We start from the raw sequence: 20,867 nt of genomic DNA on the forward strand, positions 1-20,867 counted from the left end.
TTTTCTGCCATTTTTCTACCTGGCTGGCTACACACACACACACAGTAGGTTATTTACAGTAGGAGATGGGCTTCTATCATCTTCTATCATTCTATTTGGGCTTCGATCTAAAAGGTAGCTAGCAAATGTGAAACGGATTAAAATGACAAGAGTTGACAGCTGTATGAGTTCACCATTTACACAACATATGCTGCAACCTTTTGTAATTTTAATAGTTTGTTTCATATTGGCTGGCTTCCAACAATAGCTGAATTTGCAAAGCTAGCGAGCACCAATTCAGTTTCAGTGGTGTTTGCTATAATTTTTGCTACCCGGGTTAAATAAAGGTGAAATAAAATAAATAAATAAAAGTTCCCTTGCGACAATTTAGCTTTTGCAACGAGACCATTAAATATATTTAAGACAATGGTAGAAGAGAGTGTAGTTCTGTTCAGTTTGGACTTCAGTTTATTGCTAACCTTATCACAGGGACTTTGAAGCACTCACTTACATCATCTGCATGCTGACCTTGGAATAAATTGACGATAGCAAAGATTCCATCTTTGACGACGCCACATAAATGGAATAGGTGCTAGCTAGCTTAATAGTTAATATTTGCGCACTAGCTCTGCATATTCAGCTAGTGTGTGTGTGCGATTGACTAGATTAACCTCACGTCAGTAACATTCATTGAGTGCCTTTCAGACAGTAGACACGACCCCTCTGTTACCTTGCCAACTAAGGAACTGGCAGTGGATCAAACCATTGTGAGGCAAAGGGTGGGGGGGTCGCAATCTTTTGAAACTTAAAAACGCGCTATTAAGTGTCTATAATCAGCACAATTGCTTTCATTGCGTATTATTAATATTATTTAAATTACATAGTTATGTTTCAGTGATATATTGGGGGGGACAAATTATAATTTTCCCAGAATGGGGGGGTCGTGTCCCCCCCGTCCCCCCCGGGATTTCCGCCCCTGGCGAGTAGGATTTGAGTGAATGGCAGTATTCATTTGAAAAGGCCTTTGTAATGTGGACTTGCGGTGTCGCCTGTCTATCTAATAGCAACATCCAAGACTGGGACACCAAAATCTGAAATTGAAAGACCCCAGTTTTGGCAATTATATTTATGTATCTGCCCTACAGTTGGGGCTCAATCATTTTTTTCTAATCATTCATGGCTTTTGTCAATAAAAATCTCAAGAGAAACATGTAAATACATTAAATTACTTGCATTTTCTTTCTGTCACTGTCAAAAGGTGTATTGGAGGTGAAGTCAGGTGCAGGAGAGCAGCGTATAATGAACAGGCGCACTTTTAGTATAGTTCCAAAACGAGAGCGCTACATAAATCAAACGCGCTCAAAAAATGGAACATGAAAGTAAAGCGCGTAATCTAACACCAAATAACATGAAACAATTACACACAAAACATGATGGGAAACAAAGGGTTAAATACAAGTAGCTTAATTGGGGAAATGAAAACCAGGTGTGTATGGAAACAAGACAAGGCAAATGGATATATGAAAAATGGAGCGGCGATGGCTAGAAAGCCAGTGACGTCGATCGCCGAACGCCGCCCGAACAAGGAGAGGAGCCGACTTCGGCGGATTTCGTGACAGTCACCTTTTCACTGCTCTACTGTACTCTGAAACAGAGCTGGGAGGACTGGGGCTTCCCATTTTGCACGTTTTATTTGTCACATGCACAAGTACAGTGAAATGCTTAACTTGCAAGCCCTACCCAACAACAACAAAAACACGAGAAATTACAAATGAGAAAGCTATAGTATATACAAGATCAGTGCCAGTATCACTGGAGTATTTGAAGTAGAAATGTACATGTAGACAGGGGTTAGGAGAAAGTTACTGTAGCAGGATAAATAATAACAATAGTTATAAGTATGGCAGCAGCATACATGGTGGTGTGTGTGTGTGTGTGCGTGCGTGCGTGCGTGCGTGCGTGCGTGCGTGTGTGTGTGTGTGTGTGTGTGTGTGTGTGTGTGTGTATACGCAAGAGTGTCGGCATGATAGGCAGATATACATGTAAACAGGGCTGAAAATTGACTTGTAGCAGGAATGTATAAATACTTATGGTAATATACTAATGGTAATATATACATGTAAACAGGAGTAATAGTGATCAGTAGCAGAATAAATAAATAGATACTAATAGTAATGGCAATCAATAATCAACGAATAGCAGCTTAGATGTGGTAATAAATCTAATCAATACTCATTTCAGCAACAGCGTAGGTGTGAGGGGGTGAGTGCGTGTGGGTCTATTTGTGTGGCGTCAGTAATGAGTGTGTGAGTGAGGGTGTGTGTGTGAGTATTTGTAAGTGTGAATAAGTGACAATAAAGGTGTACGTGTCTGAGTGGGTAGAGACCTGTGGATGGGCATAGAGTAGTCAGTGTGGATAGTCTGTGAGAGAGCAGTAATTGTTAGCCATTTAACAGTCTGATGGCCAGGGGATAGAAGCTGTTTATGAGTCTGTTGATCTGAGCCTTGATGCACTGGTACCGATTGTCAGACAGCAGCATGGAGAAAAGTGTATGTCTCAGGTGGCTGGAATCTTTGGCAATTTTTAAGCCCTTTCTCAGACACCGCCTGGCATGTACGTCCTGGATGGCTGGGAGTTCACCCCTATTGATGCACTGGGCCCGTCTGCACCACCCTCTGTAGGGCCTTCCGGTAGAGAGCAGTGCATTTGACATACCAGACAGTGAAAAAAACAGTCTGGATGCTCTCAATGGTGCAGCAGTAAAAGTTCCTAAGGATCTGAGGGGCTATGCCAAATCGTTTCAGCCTCCTGAGGGATAAGAGGCGCTGGGGTGCCTTCTTCATGACTGTGCTGGTGTGAGAGGACCATGTTAAGACCTCAGTGATGTGGACACCGAGGAACTTGACCCTCTCCACTGCAGCCCATCGATGTGGATTTGGGTGTGCACCTGCCCCTTTTTGCTGTAGTCCACGATCAGCTCCTTGGTCTTGCTGACGTTGAGGGATGCAATGTTGTCCTGGCACCACACTGCCAGGTCTATGACATCCTGCCTGTAGGCTGCCGCTGGTGATCAACCCTACCACTGTCGTATTGTCAGCAAACTTGATGATAGAGTTGGGGTCGTGCGTGGCCATACAGTCGTGGGTGAACAGGGGGTACAGGAGGGGGCTAAGCACACACACTTGGGGGCCCCCGTGTTGAGGGACAGCATGGCAGAGGTGTTGTTGCCAACTCCTACCACCTGTGGTCGGCCCGTCAGGAAGTCCAAGATCCAGTTTTAAAGGGAGGTGTTCAGTCCCAGGGTCCTGAGCTTGGTGACGAGCTTGGAGGGCACTATGATGTTGAATGCTGAGCTGCAGTCGATGAACAGCATCCTCAAATACAGCTCCAGTCAAAAGTTTGGACACACCTGCTCATTCAAGGATTTTACTTTATTTAGACTATTTTCTACATTGTAGAATAGTAGTGAAGACATCAAAACTATGAAATAACACATATAGAATCATGTAGTAACCAAAAACAGTGTTAAACGAAACAAAATATATTTACATTTCAGATTCTTCTAAATAGCCACCCTTTGCCTTGATGACAGTTTTACACACTCTTGGCATTCTCTCAACCAGCTTCATGAGGAATGCATTTCCAACAACCTTGAATGAGTTCCCACATATGTTGAGCACTTGTTGGCTGCTTTTCCTTCACTCTGCGGTCCAACTCATCCCAAACCATCTCAATTGGGTTGAGGTCGGGTGATTGTGGAGGCCAGGTCATCTGATGTAGCACTCCATCACTCTCCTTGTTGGTCAAATAGCCCTTACACAGCCTGGTGGTGTGTTGGGTCACTGCCCTGTTGAAAAATAAATGACAGTCCCACTAAGAGCAAACCAGATGGGATGGCGTATCACTGCAGAATGCTGTGGTAGCCATGCTGGTTAAATGTGCCTTGAATTCTAAATTTATCACCTACAGTGTCACCAGCAAAGCCACCCTACACCATCACGCCTCCTCCTCCATGCTTTACGGTGGGAACCACACATGCAGAGATGATCCGTTCACCTACTCTACGTCTCACAAAGACACAGCGGTTGGAACCAAAACTCTCCCATTTGGACTCATCAGACCAAATGACAGATTTCCACTGGTCTAATGTCCATTGCCCTTGTTTCTTGGCCCATGCAAGTCTCTTCTTCTTATTGGTGTCCTTTAGTAGTGGTTTCTTTGCAGCAATTAGACCATGAAGGCCTGATTCACACAATGCTTCCTCTGAACAGTTGATGTTGAGATGTGTCTGTCACTTGAACTCTGTGAAGCATTTATTTGGGCTGCAATTTCTGAGGCTGGTAACTCTAATGAACTTATCCTCTGCAGCAGAGGTAAGTCTGGGTCTTTCTTTCCTGTGGAGGTCCTCATGAGAGTCAGTTTCATCATAGAGCTTGATGGTTTTTGCGACTGCACTTGAAGAAACTTTTAAAGTTCTTGAAATTGTCACGCCCTGACCTTAGATATCCTTTAAATTCTCTCTCTATTTGGTAGGTCAGGGTGTGACTAGGGTGGGAAATCTATGTTTATATTTCTTTGTTGGCCGAGTATGGTTCCCAATCAGAGGCAGTTGTCTATCGTTGTCTCGGATTGGGGATCGTACTTAGGCAGCCCTTTTTCCCACCTTCAGTTGTGGGATCTTGTCTTTTGTGTTGCATGTGTTTGCACTCCTAGCTTTACATTCGTTGTATTGTTTTTGGTGGTACATTTAAAATTAAAGATAATGTACGCCTACCACGCTGCACCTTGGTCTTCATTGAACGACGGACGTTACAGAAATGTTCCGCATTGACTGACCTTCATGTTTTAAAGTAATGATGGACTGTCATTTTTCTTTGCTTAATTCAGCTGTTCTTGCCATAATATGGACTTGGTCTTTTAACAAATAGGGCTATCTTCTGCATACCACCCCTACCTTGTCACAACACAACTGATTGGCTCAAACGCATTAAGAAGGAAAGAAATTCCACAAATTAACTTTTAACAAGGTACACCTGTTAATTGAAATGCATTCCAGGTGACTACCTCATGAAGCTGGTTGAGAGAATGTCAAGAGTGTGCAAAGCTGTCATCAAGGCAAAGGGTGGCTACTTTGAAGAATCTCAAATATAAATATATTTTAGTTGTTTAAAACTTTTTTTGATTACTACATGATTCCATACGTGTTATTTCATAGTGTTGTTGTCTTCACTATTATCCTACAATGTAGAAAATAGTCAAAATAAAGAAAACCCTTTGAATGAGTAGGTGTGTCCAAACTTTTGACTGGTACTCTAGGTCTGGGGAGTAATTTGTAGTTCTGCCTGGAGAATTTCAAAAGAAAATATTTTTCCAGTGACACCAAACCTAGACTTCCTGATGTTAGGCAGATTAAGAAAACCAGGGTCCGAAGTCTGTAGGCCTGCTTAACACTCCTCAATTGACACCTCTTTTAAGTTTTCATCACAGTGATTGCACTACTGCAAGGGGCCTTCCAAAACATAAACTAGTCAAATCAAATCAAATGTTATTTGTCACTTATTTGCCGAATAGAATAGGTGTAGTAGACCTTACAATGAAATGCTTATTTATAAGCCCTTAACCAACAATGCTTTAAGACATTTTTTAAGAAAGAAAGTGTTAAGTAAAAAATAGATAAGTAAAAAATAGAAAATAAAAGTAACAAATAATTAAACAGGGGGTACCGGTACAGAGTCAATGTGCGGGGGCACCGGTTAGTCGAGATAATTGAGGTAATATGTACCTGCACTGGTCCGCCCACTGGTCCGTATTTATTTCTGCAAATACAGATTATTTAGACTAATTTCAACAATTATGGTAAAGCAATGAGGCAATTCACTGACAGGTTCACAATGCAGTTTTTGAAAACAGAGTAACTTATTGTCGCAATCTGATGCTTGATGCATTTTTGACAGAGGGCTTGTGTGGCTCAGACGGGTCTTGATAGAGAGCCCTAACATTTTGACAGGAGAAAATATAAAGTGGGCTCTTTATTCTGTGGAGAACTCACCAGACAGAGACACGGAAGTGTCTTTAATCAATAAAAATGTGGCTGCGCTGAGTGATTTATACGAGTCAACGTTTTATGTACAAAGGAAGCTCAAACATTGCCATGAGTAAAAGCCATAATGGGACCCTCAATCTCCAGAGATTGGTTCTGTTGTCACGGCTGTTGCACCACTATTCAAAAGTGTTATCTGATCAGCCTCAGAGACATCCAAAAGAGACATGATTAGGTACAGCGAACAAGCCTCATCACCACCGGAAGTTGATGACTCAATACAGGGTGACAGACAAGTCCATTTGTATTAGATGTGTTGGCAGTTTAGTATCAATCATAATTGAGTTATTATTGAGCATAAAGAAAGGCATTTGTAATATCATTAAATCCAGATATGCTTCTCTTCACATCTGGCAGTCAGCCATGCGTGTGCAAGAGAGCGAGGGAGGGAGTAGAGGGGAGTGAGAGAGAGAGGCAACAAAGAAAAAACACTCGGGGCAATCATTCCTGGCAGTATGCTGGCAGCTGCAGTGTTTTTTTTTGTAATTTCAATATCTTTCTCTGCACCTCAAGCTTCGTGCAATAACAGTTTACAGATTGCTTATGTCATCACATTTTGACAAACTTCTCAATCGGATTTGACCTTTATCTTTAGCCATCTGCTTTCCACTATTTATTTTCCCTCTCTTTTCCTTCCACTGCTATCAGATCCTTTGAGATGAATACTGCAGAATCCCCTTACTCCTATTTCAAAGTGCTTGCAAGGATGGTCTGCACCTTTAAAAAAGCCACTGTATCCTATTTATAAAACATACACATAGTACTTGCCAGTTGTGAATGAAAATCCGTGCCTTACTATATACCATAACGTACAGATGCTTCAACAGAGCGGTTTAAAAAAACAAAATTATATAGTTGAACCAACCTGAAAACCAGTTTTGATTGAGTAGGGCCCATTGTAAATCTGTCTCGTAGTGTAGTATCCTTTGACAAACAGGAATTTCGTAGGCCTGTATGGCAGGCGCTCTAGTCAGCTATGGTACGTGTGAGAAATCCACTCTTATAGAGGTCAAAGGAATAAGGGAGACCTCTTAAGCAGTCTACTGTAACATGAAGCATCTCAAAGTGTCTCGTTTCACCAGCTGATGATCACAGGAAACACAAACCCCAGGACACAGAGTCCTCCCATTCTCTGACATTTATTTCCCTATCAGTTTCATATCTAGGCCTGAAATGACAGTCTGCGTAATATGTAGAAGCCTTAAAAATGCCATTGCCGATATAAAATACATTTGCATATCCCTAGTTCCTGGATACCATGGCCCCTGTCAAAAGAGCCAGCAGATCTGGTGCAGATAATGACATTATAGAAGGGAGGCTTTCTGGTGGAAAAAGGATGAAATTGAAAGTGACGCTCTGTGTTTCCAATGATTGCCTTGGATACAGGATGTGTGGTTATTGGACATGTACTCCTCTGTCTTTGCTCCCCATTAGCACCACTTGTACTCAGTCAAGGGTTAAGACAGACTAAAAGGAAGCCTGGGTCCTAGTGCCAAGAGCGGGGGTCATGTCAGCGTCAGCCATGGCATTTCAGCTAGAAGGACAATACATTAGAAAGATGAACAATAACCCAAATGATTCCCTATTATTCCCTTTTTCTGTCTTTTGTGGATTTCTGACTACATTTGAGACGACCTGCAAGAAGTAACAGCTTTAAGTATTACAGTCAATTAGGGATTTCCAAATTGTAATTAAAATATTACTAAGAAACCAAACTGTCAGACGTTTGTGTCACTCTGGTGTAACATCTTAATTTATTGTTGTTAATTAAAATGTTACTTGGATATTCGGCACCCTAAAAAAAAAGTGTAATTGCCACCGAATTAGAACATTAATATGATGTTATTACTCTGATAGGCCAAAATGAATGATTAAAACATTGCTTTTAAATAATGAGTTATTCTTGGGTTTGTTCACTGACGTTAGTGAGAGTATTCATTGTATAGGAACATTAGTGCAGGGATCCTAGCCTAGTTAAATAAAGGTTAAATAAAACATTTTTAAAGTATCCTCTCTGAATACCACATCATTAAATCTCTCTTCAGCACCACATTTCATGACACTTTGGCAACTTTGCGGAAATGTGGAGCATCATATACTGTAGCTGTATATAGGTATAATCATATAATCATAGCGTCCAAACCCAGAATTGGTTATAAATGTAGGAAATATATAGGAAATGGCCGGTGGTGGCAGTTTGACCTCTGAACTATTCAATTTGGATGGTATCATCACCTGCTTGTTATCGTATCAGAGAAACGGGGACATTCCCATTTCTGCATCCATAGAAAAAAACACACCGACCCTTAGCAGAGCCTACACTACAGGTGATACACTGAGACTCCCTCACTTTATCCCTATCTGGGGCTGTTAAACCTGCCGTTGCTGACCCCTGGACCCCTAGTCAGACAGTTATCCTCCTTGGTGATGGGCAGATGGAGAGGGAAAAGTTGTGGATTCTTAACTCTGTGTGGCCCACCTGACTGTTAATTGGTGGTGGGCAGTGGCAGGCACGCCGAAGGCTATCAGAGTCATCAAGCCTCTGTGATTCTCTTTCCGTTTAGCCTGGAGATAGAAGAGAATTCAGCTATAGAGCTCTACAGCTCCAGGAGCTCAGCACCACTCACAGATCATACAGTAGGGGCTTGAAGCAGCCTGGATGCATCGATTGCTTTTGGAATTGTTTGATACATATAAATGCTGGGTTTAAAATGTGTAAATACATTCTTCTTCTTCAGCGGAGTTGAGTAACAATGGCCTTTTCAATGATGTTTGTTTCAAATATAATCTCATGCAATGAAAAACGCATGTTTACTGACAGTTTTACTTACAGTTTCAACGTGTATTAAAAAAAATAAAACATTACGTGAAATATTACATTTAAAAAATCATTACATTTAAAGTGATCATCTTCTGTGTTTACTGTCTTCTTAAAATACCTCAGTATTTCTGATCAGTGATGATCTTTGTTTCCTCTCATCTGATTATTTTTTCAAATCAAGAATTGCTAGAATTGTCTGGGGGAAACGGGGTCAAGTCAGGGCGAAACATGAGTCACATTCTGGTGCAAATTGGGGGTTGGAAAAAATATATAATTTGTATTCTATTTTTTCTAAACTTTCAGCACATGTCTTACAACATATGTCGGGTATCATATCTGCTACTCACACACTTTGTTAATATAGCATGTTTGAAAAATTTACCTGAACTCCTTACCACCCCACTACATTTGTCACTAGTGAAACATAGTCAACAAGTTGCAGTAAAGGGAAAACCATGTACAGTATTGATCATTCTGATTAACCTTCTATTACAGACTGTTTTTATAAACCTTATTAGCATACACAATGTAGAAAATAGTAAGAATATGATTTTTAACCTCATGTTCAAAACCTTTAAGTTGAATTTAGAGAAATATCGCCTCTATTATTCTCTGTAAAATGTTCAATGTTGATAGTAAGAATCTAAAATGTATTGATTTATTTTATTACTGTATACCTAATTACAATGAACATAAATATAAACACAACATGTAAAGTGTTGGTCCTATGTTTCATGAGCTGTAATAAAAGTTTCCAGAAATGGTCCATATGCACAAAAAGCTTATTTCGCTAAAATTTTGTGCACAAATTCGTTTACATCCCTGTTAGTGAGCACTTCTCCTTAGCCAATATAATCCATCCACAAGAAGCTGGTCATTACACAGGTGCACCTTGTGCTGGGGACAATAAAAGGACACTCTAAAATGTGCAGTTTTGTCACAACACAATACCACAGATGTCTCAAGTATTGAGGGAGCGTGTAATTGGCATGCTGACTGCAAGAATTTCTATAAAAGCTGATGCCAGATAATGTAATGTTAATTTCTCTACCATAAGATGCCTCCAACGTTGTTTTAAAGAATTTGGCATTACGTCCAACCGGCCTCATAACCGCAGACCATGTGTAACCAGCCCAGGACCTCCACATTCGGCTTCTTCACCTGCGGGATCGTCTGAGACCGGCCACTGGACAGCTGATGAAACTGTGGGTTTGCACAACTGAATAATTTCTGAATAACAAACTGTCAGAATCGGTCTCAGGGAAGCTCATCTGCGTGCTCGTTGAACTCACCAGGGTCTTGACCTGACTGCAGTTTGGCGTTGTAACCGACTTCTGTGGGCAAATGCTCACCTTCGATGGCCACTGGCACGCTGGAGAAGTGAACTCTTCATAGATGAATCCCGGTTTCAACTGTACTGGGCAGATAGCACATAGTGTGTATGGTGTTGCGTGGGTGAGTGATTTGCTGATAATGTGATCAGAGTGCCCCATGGTGGCGGTGGGGTTATGGTGTGGGCAGGCTTTAGCTATGGACAATGAACACAATTGCATTTTAATAATGGCAATTTGAATGCACAGAGATACCGTGACGAGATCCAGATGCACATTGTCGTGCCATTCATCTGCTGCCATCATCTCATGCTTTAGCATGATGTACGCAAGGACCTGTACACAATTCCTGGAAGCTGAAAATGTCCCAGTTCTTCCATGGCCTGCATACTCACCAGACATCTCACCCATTGAGCATGTTTGGAATGCTCTGGATTGACGTGTACGACAACATGTTCCAGTTCCCGCCAATATCCAGCAACTTCGCACAGCCATTGAAGGGGAGTAGGAAAACATTCCACAGGCCACAATCAATAGCCTGATCGACTCTATACTGAGTAGTTTTCTCAACCAATCATTTATATTGACTGATTTCCTTATATAACTTAGTAAAATTTCAAATTGTTTCATGTTGTGTTTATATTTTTGTACATTGTAATCAGTGGCGACCCATCATTCAGGGCAAGTGGGGCAGAGAACCACCTGTTTTTAGCCCCACATTTTTTGCCTGTTTCGCATGTTATTTTGGCATTAATGCGTGTCACATATCAGTTTGCAAACAATGTAAAAAAATATATTTATAATTTAGTTCATAAAGCCGCATCCAAACATTTTTGTTTTCTTGAGTAAGGCAGCTCCAAAAGGCAAGTGTTTCAGCCTATTTCACTGCTTTCTGTGGTGGTGGGGCAAGCCAGCAGAAAATATGCAGTGTTACGCTGTGATTGGCTCAGTGTTCTGTCACTCATGGGGACACTACGTCACCGCCAAGTCTAAGGGTAGAGCACGAAAATAAAAGCCCCTTGGGTGCTGCCAAAGAGTTACATTAGAAGTGCCCATCCAAGAAGGCTCAAGGTAATTGGCCACAGATAAAATGATGTCATGAATAGCAGTCATCATCATGAATCAAGTCAACAATATACTGGCAAATCCTTTTAAATCCTTGTCATATGAAGATAAATAAAAAAGAAATTATAGATTACATTTATTGGTGCTCATCGACCATTGGACATAAACATTACACAATAAGTTAGAAATTGCAAATTCAACAATGAGTGGTTTGGAAGGAATCAGTGGCTAACTGCAAGCATTGCAACACAATCATTAGCCTGCTGTTCAGAGGAGTGGCTGTGTGAGCCCAAGTCTAAGATTAAGGGTCTCTTTTCCTAGTTTAAAATTATAAACATTCAACATTGGCCATGCTGTCAATGAGGCATGATTTGTGCCGCGCTCAAAACAACTGTTAACTCGGAACTGCAAAATCAGACTTTAGTGAGTTCAAGACAACTGGGAACTCAGGAAAAAATGAGCTACGAATGGGAAAATATGTTTTGAAATTTCATCCAACTCCAACAATCATTGACATCATTATGATTCAAGCTTTTTTTTGTTGAGTTCCCAGTTGTCTTGAAAGCACCATCAATCCAGAGAATGCCAGACTTTGATGACAAAGTTTGAGTCCAAAAATGTATTGTATGCTGCTGCATAAATTATGTAATGTGCCAGGGAGATATGTATTCTGTAGCTAAGAAAGTAATACTAACTCTATGCTGTGAAGTAAGCTGTTAGTAGCCCATGTGCCTCACCCTAATCATTTGGTCTATTTTCACCTCTTAATTTAGCCTACTGTTTTGACTTGGTGGTGCACATGTAGCTTATAACCTGTTTTTGATAAATGTAATCATTGAATTTTGTAAGAGCTTTCATTGTCTGCTTTATTTATCCTACAGTTCTGACTTGGTGTACAGGGAGAACACTGTAAGAACGGCCCATGTTCTGAATTCTGTCGCTGTGCATTTCAAAAGTGTCGAACAAATAGTTATATTGACTATGTCCGTTTTAGCTCGCTCATTAATGTATTAATCGAAATTACGGAGTGCCTCTTATCTGCTTGTTGTCCCCTTATGCCATAGTGTGTACATCTCAATTTTCAGTAGAAACCACATTTGTTTGAGCAAGTCAGCCATATCAGTTATGTATTTTTAAAAGGCAGTAAATGAGGATGAATGAACTGTTTCGCTGCCAGACAAGGCTCCGCTGATAGCCAGGTGTAGCAGCGGTAAGATGTTGGGACTGCTGTTGGGACAGCTTTATGTAGGCCCTAACAGTTTGTGGGCACCGTTTGTCACCGTTATAGTGCAATTAATGTATTATTTTGTGTTGTGTTGTGTAGTGACTTTGCATGCATCCCACATTTATTTTTTGGTCTGACCAAGATTTAAATGCTAAAATCGCCACTAATTGTAATTATGTTAGATGTTTAAATTGTTGCTTTTCCTTTGTTTATTTTGTAAAAATAACAGGCCTTTTGGTACTGACATGGCATGTACACTATGAACTTAATTTATACCAAATCTAATGGGGCACGTGATTATATATTATTATCACAATCGCTAAAATAAATCTTTCCCCAATAAATTTAAAGAAATTGACAGTCAATCACAAAGATATATAGAGGACACTAGATGGATATAACCCGTTTTAGAGTGGATAGTGCTTCCACCATTTTATAGTCAACTGGGTGGGCATTCCTATGGGTTGGTAGCGATAAGCCAATGATCAGAGAGCAATGTCTTCTTCAAATTGGATTGCCTATGGTTTGTAAACCAAAGACTAAGGTATTTTCTGAGATCATAAGCCAAGAACAAGATTTAAACCAGGACATTGGACCCAAGATCCAGTCCCAGTTGAGACCATGAGTCCGAATTTATGTGGACTCAAGACCAAGACAACTAGATCAAGACTCCCTGGGCCCCTTCTTCAATTGAAAGAAACTTGTCTACAGTAAATTCATGAAGAATACAGAACAGTACAGAACCATACAGTACAGTAGAGTACAGTACAGTACAGTAGAGAACAATAGCATACAGCACAGTAGAGTACATTATACCACAGCATTGTTAAATATTCGTTTTTGATTGGCTAGTAGGGCATTCTAGAATGGACATTAAAACCAGATAATGGTACAGTTGGAAAATATATCAGGACATCTTGCAGTCATGACGCAGTATGCGCCTACACATGCAGACCACACTTACAGAACGCTAAACCAATAGCTATACAAACTGAAATTGGATACATTGTAAACGCAGGTCCAAGGAGGGAAAAAACGTAGCTAACTAGCTAGCTAGCACTGATTTGTTTTGCAGAGACACATTTTTGGGGGTGCATCGGATGACCTAACGTGGTGAGTGATGAGCGAGCATGACAATGGAACATAAAGTACAAACGACTGGGTTGCATCCATTAGTATCGAACCAATCAAATGAACGACTGGGTCGCTCGCGTCTCTAGCAACCAGAAGATGAGAAAGTATGAATTTGCTTATATAAATGAAAATATCAACGAAAAGTGTTTTATGGATGTGCTTAGTATTGTTTTCTTTGGCAACGGTTGTGATTATGTAGCCGTAGCTAGCTGGCTAGCTCGCAGCAAACAAGGGATAAGAACACAGCCAGCGAGCATGCCAATGGAACATAAAGAATGAACGACTGGATCGCGTCCGTAAATATCGTACTAATCGAACGAACAACTGAGTCACATCTCTAGCAACCAAAAGATGAGGAAGTATGAATTTGCTTATAAAAATAAATATGTCAACAACAACAATTATTTATACCGGTAAATGTGTGCTTTTATATTATTTTCTTTGGCAACTCGTCCCGGTGCGTCGTCCATTATTTCCAAGGCAATTTATAGAAAGTCAGCATTTATCCCTTACATGGACAGTACAGTATAGAACAGTACAGTACAGTGTAGCACAGTAGAGTGACCTAAGTGACTTTGAGAGTGGCATGATCACCGGTTCCAGTGTCTCAGAAACGGCCGGCCTCCAGGGCTTTTCACGCACGACAGTGTCTAGGGCAGTGGTCACCAACCGGTCTCCAAGGCATTCCTAGTCGATCTCCAAACATTTATGTAGGAAACTCAACGATAAAGCCTTGCTTTCCTCATTCTTTTTGGGGGGTTTCACGCTGCTGGCGGTACACTTAAAAAATTACACGAAACAAGGGTTCTTCTAAGATCCTCAAAGTTCTTTGAAGAACCTTAGGGTTCTTGGCACTGAAAATTACCCCCTAAAGGTTGTTCCAAAAACCCCATAGGAGGTGGGGTTCATCGAGGACCTCCTTAGTTGGTGGGGGTTCTTGCAGGAACCTAACTGCCCAACTGAAACATTTGGATTTGAAAGGACAGCAGGTGCAGGCACTTAACGGAATTGAAGGTAAGGTTTGTCCCTTGTATGATCTAAATGTATATTGTTTCATAATTATGTTTTTTTCATTCACATTCACCACAAAAAACAAGGTATGAATTCTGTCGTGTGCATGTTTTGTTAATCATCTGTATAATTACTACTTTTTGGAGTCACGGACATCACCCTCCCTATACCGCTGATGAATATAACAGGAAACCTGTTTGATCACCATGCACTGCAAAATCATTCAGGCTATGGATACGGAGAACATCAACACATTAACATCAACAAGCCAGAGGATATACACATTGGACTGGGAGTATACCTCATATTTAGATTTTTTGTATTCTGCTTTTCCACTAAAATCATAATGAACACTGACAACTAAAATATTGTGTTATTGTTATGCATATTATTATTAATAATAATAATAATAATAATAATAATAATAGAGAAGGGGGGGTAGTTCAAAAATGTACCCAAAAAGTTTATTCTAAAGGTTCTTTGAAGAACTTATAGGGGTTCCCCCACAGTTCCAATTTGAAGAACCCCTAAAGGATACTCCAGGAACCTTTTCTTTTTAGAGTGTTGGTCTACATTCAGCAGCCCTAGCGCCAGGAAGGCAAAGTGTTTCATGTGTCTCAAGTTAGAACTCTGCATACCCGGCAGGCCAAGAGAGCAAATCAAGTGCACCTATAGGCCTACCGCAGGCCAATCAGGTAGCTCAGATTTTTGTTTCTGCACAGTTTCCTCGACTGTAAGAAACTCGACCAGACTGTAAAAAAACAATAAATCTTAATAACACAACAAAGTTGATACTGTGGGATTTCAAAATGTTTAAAACCATGACAAGAGAGAAACTGTAACACCCTGGCCATAGAGAGGGGTTTTTGATCTTTATTTTGGTTAGGCCAGGGTGTTACATTGGGTGGGTGTTCTATGTTCTTTTTTCTAGGTTGGTTTGTTTCGTTGATTTTGGCCGTGTGGCTTCCAATCAGGCACAGCTGTAGTTTGTTGTTGCTGATTGGGAGTCACACATAAGTATCCTGTTTTTCCTTTGGGTTTTTGTGGGTGATTGTTTCTGTCTAGTGTTTTCTGTTTAGAGTTTTTCCTGACAGGACTGTTTGGCTGTCGTTTTTGTTTATTTTTGTAAAGTGTTCTCTTTTCATTAAATACCAAAGATGAATACACATCCTCCGCTGCACCTTGGTCTCATTACGACGACAGCCGTTACAGAAACTCAACCAATACAGCAAAGAGCTGCTGTTTTTATGAGTAAGTTTATGTTTAAGTTGTTATTCACCACTGTCAACACTGTTCAACACTTTTATAAGCCATAAAATGAGCCTTCTCCCTACTTCCACTCACACTACATCCAGCACTGCAGCTGCAATGAGTAGGGCAGTGTTCCGATAAGCTTGCGTTGTAGTTATTAGCACCTTGTGTCTTTTTTAAAATCAAGGAATATTTCACTTTCTCCGGTCATAGGAGTAATAATATGAATTGGTGAATGAGGCAGAAATAATGCAGTGCGACATGAGTTTCGCCATCAGCTGGAAGACTGTCCCCGTTTCTCAGCGACGGGAGGGAGAGCGGAGGGACGGTGAGTCGGGTGAGAGGCAGCCTCGCCGCTGCTCCCTCCCCTCAGACTGACCATCAAAAGAAAGAAAAAAAAAAATATATATATATATATATATATATATATATATATATATATATATATATATATATATATATTAGTACGCTCACTCGGCTGTGCCTCACAAGTAATACAACAAATTGTCTATTACCAGTGTGATCATATACCTACATTTTTAAATAGAATTTCAAAATGGTCTGAGAACAACAACATTGGCAGGGCAATTCAAGCATAGCCAACATGCAGTGATAATGTATTGGGCCTATAAATTACTGCACAAACCTCATTGCTACAGAACTGTTTTTAATTGTTGCATAGGCTTACGTTTTTTTTAAGTCATGTTAATAAATAATCTGAGCTGTAGATCTTGGCATGCATTTTGACTCAGAAAGTGATCTTGACTCAGAAAAGGTTGGTGATCGCTAGTCTAGGGTTTACAGAGAATGGTACGACAAACAAAAAAACATCCAGTCAGCAGCAGTCCTCTGGGTGAAAACAGCTCGTTGATGAGAGGTCGAAGGAGAAAAACAAGGATCTTGCAAGCTAACAGGCAGGAAACAGGAAACAAACAGGAAAATAACGGCGCTGTACAACAGTAGTGTACAGAACAGCATCTCGGAACGTACAACTCGTCAGTCCTTGTCACGGATGGGCTATTGCAGCAGACGACCACACCGGAATCCACTCCTATCAGCTAAAAAGAAGAAGAAGCGGCTCCAGTGGGCAGCTATCATCAACACTGGACAGTTGAGGAGTGGAAATAGATTGCCTGCTCTGGCGAATCCCAGTTCCTATTGCTTCCCATCCTGCCTAGTGTCCATGGCTCCATCCTGCCTGGTGTCAACGGTACAGGCTGGTGGCAGTGATTTAATGGTTTGCAGAATGTTTTCCTGGCACACGTTATGTCCCTTGATACCAATTGAGCAACGTTTCCATGCCCCAAAGAATTCAGGCTGTTCTGGAGCAAAGGGGGTCCGACCCAGTACTAGATGGGTGTACCAAATAAATTGGCCACTGAGTGCATACTTCCATAATTTTTTTCAACTTGGTACCGTGCTACTTTCAGACCAGTCTTGTGAGGCTTGTGGGCGTCCTAGAGCAAAACAACCGACATGTACATTTACATGAGATACTCACCTTTCCATAGAGAGGTCATATTAGTTTAGCCCCAACTGTTCAGACGCTACATGGAGAAGACCTATTTTGGGGATATCTCCTGGTCTGAGAAACACTTCTGTAGCTGCGGAAAGGCCAACATCGGTGGATGCAGTGGATTGAGACGCAGCCCATGCAAAAAAACTTAAACTGATTTTTATGGGGATTTTTTTATTAAGCTAATTAGATTTCCACAGGGGCGAGGACATCGACTCTAGGGGGTTAATGCCACCTCCCTGGGAGCTATGCTTCAAGCAGTACACTAGATAGTCCCTAATATAATGGTGTTATTTTAATGTATGGTTGAGACACACTGATAATGAGACAGCCTAGTTCTAATCAACCCCACAGAGCTCTAAAGAGGAACGGTAATGTGTCGGCTGCACGCACACAGCACCACTAAAATGTTTCAATTAATAAAAATGTAATTTTGCCTGGTCCCTTAGGATAGGGATTAAATATGACTTCAGGGCCAAATCACACACAGCACCATGTTGTGGACAACACTTCCTGCTCTATGAGTGTGTTTACACACACACACACGCATACGCACACACACACACACAGCCCCAGCATTAGACTTGTCTCTACGGTTTGTTAGCACTTGAGAGATAAAACTTTACATGCTGCTCCCAATTAGCACAGCAGTGACCATGCACTGTCTCATCTGCTGAACGTTCCTCCTGAAGAGGAGCTAGTTATGTGGGGGCTCGTGAGAATGGAAAGAGTGTGGGAGTGGGAGAGAGCGAGAGATAGAGAGAGAGAGAGACAGGGTAGAGAGAAAAACAGATAGGTGGAGAGGAGAGAGGGAGAAGAGAGAGAAAGAGAGAGGGGGAGAGATGAAATGGCTTAAGCATTCATTTTGAGTAGAGAGACAGGTCCTATTAACATTTAACAGCATTTGTTCAACTTGGTGCGGAGGTTATGATGCAAATGAGGAGGAATTAAAAGTGGCCAGGGGTTTGTCATTGATGGATTGCAGTCTGGCAGTGCTTACACTTCCCAGTGTCCATCAGAGGCGATTACTGTGTAATTAAACCTTATTTCTGGACTCTCCAGCGCATAATTACTTTGTGAATGTAACCATCATCTAAAAGCTACCAAAATGCTTTAGCATTTAGACTAGCAGTAATTTCCATGGGCTTGTGTCAGATATAGCCATCAGACAGTGCAAAAGAACTGTCACTTTTAATAAGAGGCAAAATATTAAATGAAACAGTATGCTTATTACTGAAAAATGTGGCTTTCAAGAGTCCTTTCTGTTATTTGCATAATTTATTCACCCCCCCCCCTCCTCCCCCCACCACAAGCTTTAGCCAATTTCTCTCACATCTAAATAGATTGCACATTTAAGGCTACTTAAGGAAAATTATCACTTTGCATATTTTAATTGTTATGAAGGAAGTGATTTGAGAAAGGTCCATGGCTCATCCTCTCGAGCCACGCGGTTGCTGGGCTGTCTGATTCAGCTGCTTAGTGCTGCAGCGCCGCAGATAACCCCCAAGTTCACACACATCCACTACAGTTTCATCAGAATGCAAATGAACCACAGAACACTGAGACAAGTGGATCTTTGATATTTATAAAATACCCACTAATAACTTGAATGGACTTCGTTTGACACAACTTTATTTTCCTCTTATCAACATTGAGTTTTTTTTCCCTCGTCAAATGCTCCTGTTAAAAAAATTATTTGACATTTGACTAGATGCTCTTTTCCAGAGCGACTTACAGGAGCTGAACCGCACATTGACAGATTTTTCACCTTGGGTATTCGAACCAGGAACCTTTTGGTTACTGGCCCAACGCTCGGCTGCCTTCCCCTGAATGGGGGGGGGGGGGGGAAGAGTCGAATGTAAAATGTTTGTATATGTAAAAAAAAAAATCTAAACAAAAGGTTGTTTAAAAAAGACTGTCTACCAAATGTGAATGTGTTAACTTACCAGTAAATAATTATTAAAAGAAAACATGAATTTGATGAATGGCAACATTGGAGGTGTAGCAGCAGGTAACCAGGGCCCAGATTCACAAAATACTTCTTACGCAAAAACTTAAGAAGCTTCTTAAGAAAAAAAAAAAAAGAAGTTCCTAAGATAGTTAGTATGTGCCATTCCTCAACAGTGAAGCACAGTGGGTGACAAACAGGATAAATAAACAGACCATTATTTAGATAAGTTGTAATAGTAGCTTAATAGTGGCGGCAAATGAGATAGAATAAATATTGAAATACTAAATTATTACTACTATAATTACTATTCTTGCAGAAGTTTTGACAAGCAATTGCCTAGCTACAATATGGAAGACATTCATCTGATACTAATATCTTTATTGTAGCACTATGGAAACTTAAACATTTCAAGATAGGCAAAGTGGGGGATTCCACATTGACTTAGTTTAGCAAAAGTCAATGTGTAAGTAACCTAACATAAAGAATGATGCGTTATAAAAGGGATGATAATTTTCACTCCAATAAAGGTCTGCAGTAGCACTGTGAGTACAAAGGCAAAGGTTCCATGTTGGAAAATTGGAAGCGTACCTTTCAAATCTACTATATCTTGACTACGTATAAAAACCATGGTGGTCAAAAGGAAAGGTAGGTAGCATTATATCCATGTATAGTAACTGCATTCAACACATGTTTACTAAAACAAGATAATGGACATGAACTTAGGTAAAAGGTTTAATTCAGACTTTTATTTGAGGTATGATTGTTCTCTTTGTCCTTCACAATTAGTACCACAGACATAAATTACAAATGTCAACACGTGGAAACAGCTAATAAAAATATTTCACATTTTCTTTCTGCTTTTGATAACCTTCATTGTTGGGATTAGGCCCAGGGTTGTTCTGTGTGTAATGGAGAGAAAGCCTGTTGGAATGCATCCATAAATCACAGATTGTTAATATGTGCACACGGCAGAAACAGAGACACACAGCATTACAAATGAAACAGCACTGGGAACAAAACGCACTGGGACTTTGTTCCTTAATGTTAATTGTACAGCAGCTTCCTACGCACATACCATCAACTGTATAATGATACGATAAAAAAAGGAAATCTACGCAGAAATGTTCAATTTACATAAAGAGAATCAGAGGCAATGTGGAGCTGTGAACAGAGGCGTGCGGTTTAATAATCCTCCCTCGATGTTTTTAGTAAAGATTACATTTTATCATAACATTTGAATGACTGTAAAAACAACACATTTGGTTAATGGTAGTATTACAATTATACAGTCAAAGCAATTTTCTAATAAGACAAAGTCTTAAAGACAGATAAAAAAGTATGACTGTCTCAGAGAGCATTATTTGTTATTTGTATTGTGCATTGTATAGGTCTTTCAGAGGAAATAACTTAAGTTTCCAAATGTTATATCTCTTGAATAACGTTATCAATGTCAGAAGTGAAATTATAAACACACATTGCAAA

Source organism: Salmo salar, chromosome 21 (genome assembly GCF_965601325.2).
Source record: "Salmo salar chromosome 21, fSalSal1, whole genome shotgun sequence".
Lineage (NCBI taxonomy): Eukaryota > Metazoa > Chordata > Actinopteri > Salmoniformes > Salmonidae > Salmo > Salmo salar.